The sequence below is a fragment of the Lynx canadensis genome, chromosome C2 (assembly GCF_007474595.2).
Source record: "Lynx canadensis isolate LIC74 chromosome C2, mLynCan4.pri.v2, whole genome shotgun sequence".
NCBI classification, from domain to species: Eukaryota; Metazoa; Chordata; class Mammalia; order Carnivora; family Felidae; genus Lynx; species Lynx canadensis.
The window spans coordinates 96,711,081-96,725,286 of NC_044311.2; the positions used below are offsets into that span (position 1 = coordinate 96,711,081).

General features: G+C 38.0%; 1 protein-coding gene and 1 pseudogene across 2 annotated transcripts in view; one reads left to right on the forward strand and one right to left on the reverse strand.

Moving 5' to 3' along the window:
- The window catches only part of LOC115523726 (limbic system associated membrane protein), a 649,474-nt gene that overhangs the window by 403,720 nt on the left and 231,548 nt on the right, over positions 1 to 14,206 (forward strand). The window lies entirely within an intron of this gene.
- On the reverse strand, positions 943 to 1,859 carry LOC115523727 (annotated as a pseudogene).

Genomic DNA, 14,206 nt, shown 5'->3' on the forward strand with positions numbered 1-14,206 from the left:
GAAATATGCTACCATGAACAAGAAAATAAAATGGACTCGCTGGCTTGAAGTTTATGCTAGTTGTGACAAAGTCAACTTGCTTTTAAATGTATATTGGTTTTCTCTCTTTTTTAAAAACAAATATATACATGGGGCACCTGGGTGGCTTGGTCGGTTGGGCGTCCGACTTCGGCTCAGGTCATGATCTCGCAGTTCGTGGGATCAAGCCCTGCATCAGACTCTGTGCTGACAGCTCAGAGCCTGGAGCCTGCTTCAGATTCTGTGTCTCTCTGTCTTTCTGCTCTTCCCCTGCTCACACTCTGTGTCTCCCTCTCTCTCTCAAAAATAAATAAACATTAATTTTTTTTAATTATGTATTTAAATTCAAGTTAGTTAACATACAGTATAGTATTGGTTTCAGGAGTAGAGCCCAGTGATTCAACATTTACTTATAATACCCAGTGCTCAATCCCAACAAGTGCCCTTCCTAATGACCCTCTCCCATTTAGCCCACCCCCATCTCCCCTCCAGCAACCCTGAATTTGTTCTCTATATTTAAGGGTCTCTTACGGTTTGTCTCCTTCTGTTTTTTATCTTATTTTTCCTTCCCTTCCCCTATGTTCATCTGTTTTATTTCTTAAATTCCACGTATGAGTGTAATCATATATTTGTCTTTATCTGACTGACTTACTTAGTATAATATTTTCTAGTGTATTATATATGCATATATATATGCATACACACACACACATATGTATATCACGTCTTCTTTGTCCACTCATCAGCCGATGTACATTTGGGCTCATTCCATAATTTGGCTATTTTTTTTTTTTTGGCTGGATACAGTACACTTTATTGATGGCACATGGTAAGGTAGGGCTCCTCAAGGCCCTTCCCTTGTTCAAGGGTCTCTGGGATGGAAACTGGAGGTCAGGAGAATGTATTGGGGAATGAGTTGGGGCAAGGAGTCCCCAGCAGATAAAGGCCTCTCTCTTCCTCTTGCTCTTGCTGGGGCTGGTGGACCAGGGGGCTCTTACTCCTTGGAAGCCATGTGGACCATAAAGTTCACCACCTGGTTGCTGTAGCCAAATTCATTGTCATACCAGGAAATGAGCTTGATGAAGTGGTCATTGAGAGCAATGCTAGCCCATGTTGAAGGTGGAAGAGTGGGGGTGTCACATAGCCCAAGATGCCCTTGAGGGGACCCTATGATGCCTGCTTCACTACCTTCTTGATGTCATCATATTTGGCAGCTTTCTCCAGGCAGCAGGTCAGTTCCATGACAGATATGTTGGGTGTGGGGACACAGAAGGCCATGTCTGTGAGCTTCCCATTCAGCACAAGGATGACCTTGCCCACAGCCTTGGAAGCGCCAGTAGAAACAGGGATGATGTTCTGGGCAGCCTCTGAGTCCTCATGCCACAGCTTCCCAAAGGGGCCATTCACAGTCTTCTGGTGGTGATGATGTCATGGACTGTGGTCATGAATCCCTCCACGATGCCAAAGTTGTCATGGATGACCATGGCCAGAGGGGCCAGGCAGTTGGTGGTGCAGGAGGCATTGCTGGCAATCCTGAGGGAGTTGTCACACTTCTCCTGGTTCACACCCATTAGAAACATGGGGGCATCAGCAGAAGGGGCAGAGATGATGACCCTCTTGGCTGCATCCTTCAAGTGAGCTCCAGCCTTGCCCATGGTGGTGATGACCCCAGTGGACTCCACAACATACTCAGCACCAGCATCACTCCATTTAATATTGGCAGGATCTCGCTCCTAGAAGATAGTGAAGGGCTTTCCATTGATGAGAAGTTTCCTGTTCTCAGCCTTGATTGTGCCATGGAATTTGCTGGGGGTGAAATCACACTGGAACATGGAAACCATGTAGTTGAGATCAATGATGGGGTCATTGATGGCAACAATGTCCACTTTGCCAGAATTAAAAGCAGTCTTGGTGACTAGGCTCCCAATACAGCCAAATCCATTGACTCAAGCCTTCACCACCATGTCTTGAGGACGCGGTTGGCACCGCACCAGAAGATACGGCTGTCTGTCAAACAGGGAGGAGCAGAGTAATTTGGCTATTGTTGATAGCACTGCTATAAACATTGGGGTGCATGTGCCCCTTCAAGTCAGCATTTTTCTATCCTTTAGATGCATTATTTTTAAAAATACCTCAAAACCAGAAAGCCAAATTCTTTATTATTATTATTATTATTATTATTATTTTTATTAATTATTAGTTTTAGAGAGAGAAAGAGAGAATAAGCAGGGGAAAGAGGGGCAGAGGGAGAGGGCAAGAAAATCTTAAGCAGGCTCCATGGCCAGCAGAGCTCAATCCCACGACCCTGGGACCATGACCTGAGCAGAAATCAAGAGTCAGATGCTAAACCAACTGAGCTACCCAGGCACCCCCAAAAAGCCAAATTTTTAACCATGTAATAATTGAGCTAAAAAACTGAACTGAGTAATGCAGAGACAACAAACTTTGGTAAACCAGACTTCCGGGATCTCAACATAATCAGTGACATTTCCATCACTGTACTGAACACAAGTACCCACCTATCCAGACTTTCCTATTTGTAGTTGTGCCCTGGTCATCTTTGCAGCTGTTTAATTCAATCAATATACTAGCATCTCGTATCTCAGCAGTAGTTAATCTAGTCTTGAAATACCAAGATCTTCCTAGATCTTCTTGATCAGATGAACTGGTTATTAACTTGGTACTTTCTAGCTTTGTGACCTTGGCCAAAAGAATGAACCTTACTGAGTCTCAGTTATTCAACCAATATATGGGTGGGGGGGGGGTGGTAGTAATAAAACTTGTCCAAGCCATCACATTGGGATAGGTGTAGATCAAATAAGGCAAGACATATATCAGAGTTTCATAAATTGTATAATGTTATACTACTTCATATTATTATTATTAATTATCTTTATTATTTTTATTATTTCTCTTCACTTTTCTGCTTGCTTATGTCTTTTTTCATTATTTAATGTTCCTTTGTCCCTCAAACAGAGGTCAAGGAAAGATAAAATGGAGACCTAACTCATATTCATCAACTCCAGGCTTTGTATTTCCTTCCTCCCCCAAATGCTGCATACCTATTTACCTCTCTGGAATTTTTAAGCCTACTTACAATGGCAGGAAGTATTCTGTTTCTCCTAGTTATATTTAACATTTTTGATAATTATTGTATTTCCTACCATTATATGTAATTTTTGAAAAATTATAATTGGCATGAATGTATTAATTAATTCACAATGGTAACTCTGTTTGTTTAGAAGGAAATAATGTGAATACTCCATATTCAGTTCATAATTGTTCATGGTAAGCTTTGAACAAGGGCAATTCAAAGAAAGAAATTCTGAAAACCTCCTGTCAATCCTATTCTTTCTCTAAATATTCTATCTTCTGGGCCCTTGAGCAGTGGCAGGAAACAACTTTTATTATTTCCATTGTATTCAAGGCATGCTTTAGTTCACCCTAGTTGGTTTCTATTAGAATCTACCTCCTTCTCTACACGCAAAGAACACTATATGCCTTAAGCAACTAAAAAAAATAGAATTTAGGCTAGTAATATGGGCATGGAATCTTTAAGTTTAAGGGATTCTTACAAGCACCATATTTATTTCTACACATTTCTAATTCTCAAAATGGAATGAAGAAATGAGATGAACAGTAAACCATTTAAAAAATGTTAGTGTTAAGATTATTATTTTTTCAGTAACCTTTTACTGACACTTTTGTTGAAATAATAAAAACTGGCTGATCTAGGTCATAATTGTCATTGTTTTATCCTCTCCTCACCTCTGATCATGCCTAGCACAGTGTCTTTATATGTTATAGTCTTTCAATAAATGTTAATTTGTATTATTCCTAAACAGACATAAGATTGGTCTCTGAACTCTTTATACTTCTATGTTCTTTTAACTTATAGTTTATTTCTCTCTCATTTAAAATTCCTCTTTTGGGGCACCTGGCTGGCTCAGTTGTAAGAGCATGTAACTCTTGATCTCAGGGTCATGAGTTCAAGCCCCACATTGGGCATAGAGATTACTAAAAAAAAAAAAAAAAAAAAAAAAAATTTAAATCCTGTGATCTTTCTTTTTATGCTTATTTATTTTGAGAGAGAGAGATGGAATGTGAGCAGGGGAGGGGCAGAGAGACAGGGAGACACAGAATCTGAAGCAGACTCCAGGCTCCGAGCTGTCAGAACAGAGACCAACACGGGGCAGTAACCCATGAACCGTGAGATCATGACCTGAGCTGAAGTCAGACACTTAATACTGAGCCACCCACGTGCCCCCTGTCCTCTTTTAATATATGGACTTATCTCTAATATTGTCTTATTGACTAAAGAATTCATCCATAAGGTACAGGCAATTTTTTTCCCACATTTTTTAAAGAACACTAATGGAACACAGAAAAAATATATATATATTGGCTGCACTGATGTATTTTGTAGCTTTTAGGATATGTCATGGTTTAGGGCTAAATCTTTACAGGCTTTTCATGGAATACAGAGAGGGTTCTTTAGTAGATGCCGGGAATACCACCTGAGTTTTGAGTGCAAAGAGAGAAAAGATGCACTTCTTTTTTCTCTGCTAGAGTCTGTGGGTGCCATTTCTGAGCCCTTGGAATTCACCCAGTTGCTATTTGCTACCCACCCTAGGTAGCCTGATATTTTTGAACTTCCCTCTGCTCGATACCCCCATTTCTGCCAGATAACAAAACCATCTGCTGTGGTTGGACAGTATCTAACTGTCTACTGGACTATTCTGTAAGTACCAGAAATGATAAAGCTCTTCTGTGAGGTAAAGGGAAGAAAGCAGATTCATTCCTCCCATCGACTGATTAAATCAGCGTCTGGATGTTTTCCCAGATTAGCAAAAATAAATATCCAAACAGCTGGAATCAGGGTCTGGGAATATGAAATTTTGGAGGAGCTGCTGACTTGTTGAGTAACTGCAGCCTCAGTGAACAGAATCAGGATAGTTCCATTTGCTCTTATTTAGCAAGGCAATGACCTGTACACGAGAACAGCCATTTGACATCCCACAGAGTATACATATTGCTGAAGCAGCAATAATGGATGCCCTTAGCTGGTCATGAATGCAAATGCTGGTGCCTGAATATTTTGTCCCCTTTCGAAACCAGCCCACACACTTAGATTCCAGGGTAATTCTGAACTTTTAATAAATATAGAAAAATTCCAATGTAACGTACTTTCTATTTAGGTCTACTGGGAGCCTCAATCAGATGTAGATACCCATGCCACACATGTATCACCTTGGGTACACATCCACCACTAGGTGGTGTATAAGTGAGCTCATGGTATTTCTTTGTACAACGGCTACTGTGTTTGAGTTATTTAGAGCAGTCTGACCCAAATTAACACTCCCTTGTGATGTTGGCTACTGTCTGGATATGTCATAGGGACTATTTTGGTGTAAGTCTGACTACCTGAGACAGTGACAGCAACTCATACAGCCCCTTGAGAATGTGATAATTTAGGGTTCAAAGGCCAAAGAGGAGGTCGTATCCAGCTTATTCCTTTGGCCAACACAGTAAGATGGCAGCCGCATCTCAGAGGAGTATGTTAAGTGAGACTTCAGGCTCTAACTTTTAGTTACATGTATAATTCAAGAATTGCTCCTGCCTGATTACAGGAGGATGGCTTTTTCGTGACTGCACATTGTTTCAATATGTCATTTTCACAAGCTTCCTTGCTCCTATGTCTCTGACTTTACCACATTACCACTCATATGGTACTTGGCTTTGTTTTATATATACATTTTATCTTTTCCTCTAAATTGTTAGCATATTATCCCCCTTTCCTTAAGTTACTTTGTTCATCTTCTAATGCAAGCGTAAGTGCAGCATTTGTAATCACTCCTGGCAAAGAAATTTGAGTAACTGATATGTGTAATGAGTTTCTTCTACTTTAATATTCATCTGATACTCAAAGAAGCTATAGTTTCCACATTTTCCCTACTCACCCATGAAATTTGTGTTTAAAAGGAATCATGTTCCTGTAGAGCGCTCCTTTTCAAATACCTACTTCTGCGGCTGAATGTTTCTTGCTTTATAAATGGATTCTAGTAACAGTGAGAACTAATACTAGTGGAAAAGATACTATCATTGCTGGTTGTTTTATTTGGCCAGAGTTAAGGCTTTAGAGACTCAAATTACAGACACAAAACACCTGGCAACATCTGTTGTCTATAAGAACAACAAATAAAAGAAGACCTCTCTTTTACTGAGACCTACATTACAAATTATGTAACAGTGATAACATTTGATTTCGAGAGCTTTTCCTTAGGAGCCCAAGAGTTAAGCTTCTAAAACTTTTTTTTGTTTATGATTGTACACTTTCACATCTTTGTGTCGCTTTTTATTACAGGTATAAAATGTCTAGACATTGACTAAAGGGCTGAACATATTGGCATAGCTCTGCCCATTAGTAGATAAGAACTGGATACTTATCTTTGGAGTGACTTTCTGTTAAAGCCAATATTAATGATGAATTATGAATTAGAGTAATTACCTACACCTTCTGGCAATAATGGTGTCTGCAAAAATATAACTAGAATGCCATTAGCCATAGAAATGCATGAACTGTGTTATCATGTTATCTTAGGAAGAGTTAAGCCAACACTGCTTTATTAGCTGTATAATGGATAGCTACACCTCTAGAGTCCCTTACAGTTTAAAAAACAAGTTTACATGAATTATTTTATTTGTCCCTAACAACAATCCTGTAATATTAACTATTATCAACTTTGCACATTACTTTCAATTACCAGATGAGGAAACTAAGTCTCAGGGAGATTTAAATAACTTGTCATTAATTTGTGTGTTTATTCGTTCAAAACTCGTTAAGCACATACAGTGTACCTCATGAAGAAAATTCAAAAGCAAATATCAGAGAATATGTGGTTGCCTTATGAGCCAGTGTCAGAGCAGGATCAAAATCCCTGGCTCTCAAACTGTGCTCCATTTTCCAATCCTATCATCCATTCTGGAACCTACCACACCATGAAGCACAACATGCTTCACTGGCATTTTCAGAAGCAAAATGCTAGACTAGATGAATGTTTGATGTTTCACAAGATGTTATTAATATGTTATATCGTATATTTTTATTCTTATTGTTGAATTTTTGGATCATGCGATTAAAACCAAGTGCTGCTTAAAAAACACCCTGTAGATTTCTGAACGCAATTCTTATATAGATACACTATAGGTTTCCAGTGTGTTACATGTGCAAAAAATAGGGTGTAAGCTTCTCTAGCCACACCAAAGAAGGTTAGAAATTGAAAAGTTGATAGTGTTATGTTTTTAACACCCCTTTACCACCATACACACAGTAATGCATGCACCTTTCCCAAACTTCAAATAAGCAATAACTGATGAGACAAACTTAATAATTTGCACCATTAGGGATAACATTTTGAACTGAATACAAGTTATAAATGCTAATTATTTGAGGTTAGATAAATGAACCAACTGACCACTTTTATCCCTTCCTCTGGAATTGATTTATTGTCCTTCTTCTGGCTGGTCAGTTAGGGACTAAAGACAAAGGTATTGAAACACTCACAGCTAGAATTAGATGTTCTTTCAAACCTACAATTATTTTTAAAGCAATGTGTAATGACAGATAAGAGCCAATGCTATACATGCAACTCAGTTTGTTTTGTGGAAACCCAAAGGAGTACCCAAGCATAAATGACAATTTACCTCTATGAAACGTCCCTCTTCAAAATTTCCCCTTATTATGACTACTTCCCAATTTGTAACAATTAGGATTCTTTGGTGTAAGCAACAGAAATTGACTGGCTAATTTGATGTAAAAAGTGGTGATTCTTTGGAAGAATATGGAATAGTTCCCAGGCTCAAAAGAAAAGCAGAAAATATCACCTTGGAAGGCACAGAAGCCATGCATCTCCAGGGATGCAAGTTGCAGACAGTAGTGAAAAATAATAGTCCTTTCAGGTGGCTGCCCTTTCATGATATGTATTAGCTAACTATTGCTGCTGAACAAACCAGTCAAAAATTCAGGGACATAAAACAATAGTTATTTTTTATTTCTCACAAGTGTGCAAGTCAGCAGATCCAGACTGGGTTTCACTACATGTGACAATGTACCTTGAGTTGTCAGGTTCACAAAATAAAAATATAGGATGCCCAGTTACATTTGTAGTTTACATAACAAATAATTGTTAGTATAATTATGTCCCATGCAATGTTTGGAGCAATTATACTAAAAAAGTATCTGCTGTTTATATAAAATTCGTATTTAACAGGATGCCCTGTATTTTATTTGGCAATCCCATTTGCCATCTCATCCTCCTTCTCCTAGGGCCACCAGGCTCAAATGGGTACATTCTTCTCATGAAAATGGCTGAGGCACAAGACCAAGTGAGTCCAATCGTGCCAACACTTCTCAAGACTCTGCTTGTATTCCCTATGCTTGTATGCTTGGCCAAAACAAGCAGCATGGTCCAGGGATGGAAAAGTGTCTGCTACCCACTGAAGGAGGGGATAGGCATGGCAAAAGATTTGGATACAGGAAAGATTGAGAATTGGGGACATTAACACAGTCTACCACAAGTTGAATCAGTTTCAACCTCTCTTGAGTCATTCCTTATAAAAACCAAGTTCCAGGGAGGGAGAGTCTAAGTGGCCCAGCTTTGGTCACATGCCCGCTCCTTGGCCAAAGGAGAATAGGTCACTTGACTGACAGTCCCAACAAACCAATGGCAGTTGGTGGGAGGTGTTTTCTGCAAAGGAATACCAGGGTTGTCTTTCCAGACAGAAGAGGGCATGGATTTTGGCAGATCATATGATATATGTCCACTCCACTATGTCCCTGACTTTGCCTGCATTTCCACGTTGGACCAAGCATAAGAGATGTGAGACTTACACAAAAGAGGAGAAGGGATGCATTGGAACCTAGAGAATTGTACAAATTATGTACAGGCATGTCTTGGTTCACAAAAGCCAAGGCAGACCCTGGAGCCCTGGAGATATGGTAAAGTGGGTAAGGAAATTACAAGAAGAATGAGGAAAGGCAATAAAATCATGAGTGGCAGAGGCAGATTGACTGTGTCATAATCCTACTTAATACTGTTTCATTGCACAGCTGAAGGAATCCGTGTGTACAAGTGTACCTAGATGTTAGTATTATTTTAGAAACTGTCACTTAATTTGCAGTGCATGGAAAAAATGTACATTTCTTTAACACAGAATTTATATAGATTTCAGTGAAAGAATATCACCTATTTAATAATTCAGATTTAAAGTTACAACTATTAGGTGTGGCATATTTATTTATTTAATTTTTGCAGTGGAAACCTTGAGAATTCCTTTGAATAATGAATTTCACTAGTGTCCTGAAAGCAGGGTATCTAAATTATGTTTTTTACTCAACATTTTAGGAGGTGTTTGTCTAATAAACAATTAATTTTGGAACTAGCAACACATAATAATAGTGTGGTGTCCAAAAGATTAATGACATATTTTAATGCACTTTCATAAAATTTCTTGGCATTATAAGTAGGTTTATATTTATATATTTCCCAGAAATATTGCTCTTGCCAGCTTGGTAGCACATGTAGGCTAATTCTGAAAGCCAAAACAATGTATACATTTTATATAATTTAACCAGAGGTATTGTGGAAATTGACTAAAAAACCACGGAGGATTAAAAAACCCAGTTAAAGCTCACACCATAAATCAACTCCAGATGATTTAAAGAGTGCAATAAAAAAAGAAATAAACCATTGAAAGAGAAATAACAAATAGAAGTATTTAACTGATTTTATGTTAAGAAAGAAACGTCTATGCGCAAAAACACTAGTAGAAATCATAAAAAAAAGCTCACCAAAGAAATTTAAACCTTTTACAAGACAAAAATGTTCATAAAATTAAGAAGTTAAGAATGAATTCTGGAAACTGCAAACAATATGACAACAAAAGATCATTTCCCTAAGTTATACAGGCTGTCATTAATCAGTAAGAAAACAAAATAATCTAGACAAATTAGATCCCTGAAACCGAATAGGTTGAAAATATCAAATAAATGGTTCATGACATTACATTTAGGAAAATATAATAAAAGACACTAATATCCTATGAATAAATATTGTTGGGGGTGATGCGTGAGTCAGTCAGTTGAACGTCCGACGCTGGATCTTGGCTCAGGTCATGATCTCATGGTTGTGGGATCCAGCCCCACTTTGTGCATGGACCCTGTTTAAGATTCCCTCTCTCTCTTTCCCTCTGCCCCTCCCCTGCTTGCTCTCTCTCAAAAAAAAAAAAAAAAAAGTTAGGGAATACTCCAGAAGAAAATAAAATAACTACGCAGAATATGTGAAGGCCCATGAGCATAAATCAATATTACAGTGGTTTTGATAAATAAACAACTTATGTTTACCAATGAAAATAAGATTATCTTGTTAAACAGTATTTCCTACAGTAGTCCTTACTGAGAATTAAAATAGAGCAAAAAATACTATTTGGAACCACTATTGCAAAGTGAATATGATCTAGAAGAAGACTTAAGTTTAGGAAATCTATAAACCTTAGGTTTTGATCCTAACTCTATAATTACTTAGCTCTGTGAGTCTTACCCATTTTGTCCCCGGTGTCTGCATCTATGAAATGGCGATAAAAAGAGAATACATTTTACTTCCCAGGATCTTTATAAAGATGTTAGGAGGTAATAGAATAAAGACCTTGCATTGCTGCTTTAATCTTATATTATCAGTAATGGTGTAAATGCAGACTGCATGAATGGCTATGGGAAACTAGAAAGGAACTATTAAACCATTAAACTAAAAAAAGTTACATGTATTTATATATATCCACACAGGGGCGCCTGGGTGGCTCAGTCGGTTAAGCGTCCGACTTTGGCTCAGGTCATGATCTCGAGGTCTGTGAGTTCGAGCCCCGCATCGGGCTCTGTGCTGACAGCTCAGAGCCTGGAGCCTTTTTAAGATTCTGTGTCTCTCTCTCTGACCCTCCCCCGTTCATGCTCTGTCTCAAAAATAAATAAACATTAGAAAAAAAATTTATATATACATCCATACAAATATATATGAATGATTCCTCGTAGAAAAGAAAAAAAGAAGTTAAACCCTGAATACATCTATAATTCAAGAAGCTGGACACCAGGTTTATCTCACTTCCTATATTCCTAACATACACAAATGTTTCTGTGCCCCATGGTTAATTTTGTTTTTTAATTAAGAGTCAAAAAAGTTGATAGTGAACAAGGTCATTAGAAGGGTAGCTAAAGAAATACTGATAAAAGCTGTATTTTACTGGCTCAAAATAAAAGGTTGCTCCTTTGTGATAAAAATTCAATGAGATGACTTACTTCAGCTCAGAAAAGTTTGGGGGCAGGCAGGGATTTTCATTAATTTCTTTTTTCAAACACCCTGTGAGTACCTACCATGTTCTAAGTGCCATGGTCTATACAATTCACTGGTCAGGAAAACCAAGGACTTCTCATCTACGTCTTTCAGTTTAGTGACAGGTACAGGTAAGTAATCCAGCAATGACGATCCAGGGCCATGGTAGAGAAATATAGGGCACAATGGGAGAACATAGGAGGGATGCTTCACTCAATAAGAAGTCAGGAGTGGGGTAGGGGTAGGAATGGGGTGGTAAATGACAGAATAGTCTTCCTGGAAAAAGTGAGAAAACAGGATGACAAGTTGAAACCTGAAGGAAGAAAGGGGCTGACCTCATAAAGGACTGGAAGAAGAATATTCCATGTAGAAAAAATAGAATGTTAAATGCCTTGGGGTAAATAAGCATAGTATATTCTAGGAACCAAAATTATTTGATCTGACTGGATGATACAATGAAAAGGGAGTAATACGTAAGTCTAGAGAGCTAACCGGGGGCCAACCATGGCTTGTGAATTCATGTTAGGAAGTTTGGATTTATCTTGAGGGCAATGAGATTAATCAGAGAATATTATACTCACATTTGCAATTTATGAAAAAAAAAAACTTATTTCAGTGTGATGAATGAATGACAGTGAGCCTGAGGAAAGGAAGGCTAGAGGCAAAGAAATTCGTTATAATGCTCTTGCAGAATCTAACCAAAAAAAAAAAAAAAAAGTTTATGGCTCTGGGAATAGGGATTGGGAATAATAGTGAATCTGAGAGAGATTTAAAAGGCATAAGTCACAGAACTCAGGATCCTTTTTATATGGGGGTAGTAAAGGAAAGAGAGCAGTCAAGGAAGATAACGCTTTTTTTGCTTGGGCAACTGTTTGCATGATGACACCATTCCCCGAGATAGTGAACAAGACTACAAGTGTCACGTAGGAAGGAAGATGATAATTTTGGTTCTGAGTATGTTGAATCTTGAGTATCTGTGATGTATTTGATGAAAATTTAGAATGGTCCATTGGAACGTAAGTGTAAAAGTCATGAGAAAAATCTGAGCTGCAGATACTGATTTGGGAGTCATACATACTATGGCCTTAGCTTCTGAACTTAGACAATAGATAAGATCATTCACAGTGAGTTATATGAAGGAAGAGAACAGTGATCAAACGTTAGAAATACAGATATTTAAGGAACAGGACAAAGTAAGTCCAAAAGCTAAACTGGAAAGGTTGGCCAGAGAGGTAAGATGAAAAACAGTTGAATCTGGCATCTTAGAAAATAAAAAGAATGGAAGAAGGTAGTTATGGTCAACAAAATCAAATACTCCTGAGAAAAATAGGATAATAACAAAATTGTTCATAGGACCTAGAAACTCCATGGTTCAAATTGGTGAGCTTCCTGAGAGCAGTTTTTTTGGAGGTTAAGGAAAGAATCCAGATTGCACCGTAGGTTGAAGTGTGAATGGGAGATGAAGATGTAATGTAGAACAATTCTTTCAAGATATTTGGAGACAGAGAGTTTGAAAGTAAGATGGTAACATAGAATTTAGGGAGGTATTTATTTCTGGAACAAATGACTACATCAGATATAAATGCTATGGGAAGAAGCTGGTACAATGTACAAAGAAGTGGAAGATAAGCAATAGAGTGAAACCCATTGGTAGTGACCCCGAGGAAGGTGAAATTCAATGTCAACGTGATTACATTTCTGACGATTGAACACAAGCACTTTCTGAGTCTCCAGTTTCTGAGATCTAGGACCTGAACATATTGCCCTTAGTTAAAAGAAACAGGGGATCCTGGGTGCCATAAAAAAGCAAAGTCCTTGGATATATATTCCTCTTACAAAATGAGAGAAAATTATGAGTAAATTTTATCATAGGTAATAATTCTCTGGGAACCTGACCACTGGAGATCTTTTCTGTTTTGTAAATTTGCATGTTTTTATATTAGGAATATAAAGTCTCCCCCTCTACATTTTTCTTATGAAAACACATTTGTATTTCTTCTTTCTATTCTGTGGCCTGTCTTGCAATTCAGAATTAACCACAAATTGAGTAATATGAGCTCATATAATTATTACATAGCTTCCTGTTGCAGATTTTAGATTGTAGATGAAGATTCCTAGGATGTCTAAATTGTATTCTTGAACACCATCATTGATTTATAGTTCATTGTACTTTTTCTGAAAATGTTCAGAACACTGGCTTATTCAGCTGGGAATTAAAAACTATAAATATTAAACAACAGAACAATTGGACATTCAGGAGCCCCAAGTTCTAAGCCCAGCCATATTTCTTGATGGGATTGCCCTTGACAAGTCATTATTTCTCTCTGTGCCTCATCTTCTTCCTTTAAAACTGGGTATAACCTTTTAGGTCCTCATTGTAAAAGTCTGGGAAGGTATATTGCAAGTCAATGTGTGAATACGAGAGAAAGATCCATTAACCCCAGTAGATAAAAGAGAAACAGAAATCCTATAAATACATACTGCTAAATAATGGGAATCAACTACATTCCATTTCTGCCATTGGGTTTGCTTTAGAATTACTGGTTTCTACCCAGAAGCCCTGTAAGATGCCATTGTGGGAGAAATGCTAAGGTCATGAGTCCTCCTCCCACTTCCTCCTTGTGGCACTGTGACCTGGTCAGTTGCCCAAGTCCCATCAGTGTCTCCTAACAGAGATCTGCAGCAATCACATGGTTGTCAGACAGCAGTCTCTACAGGCAGAAAATGTTACTGTTTTATTTGTCACCACAGGGCAGGAAGAGAGAGAAAATAAGATTCTTTTATTATTGAACTCCTTAATGCTGTCT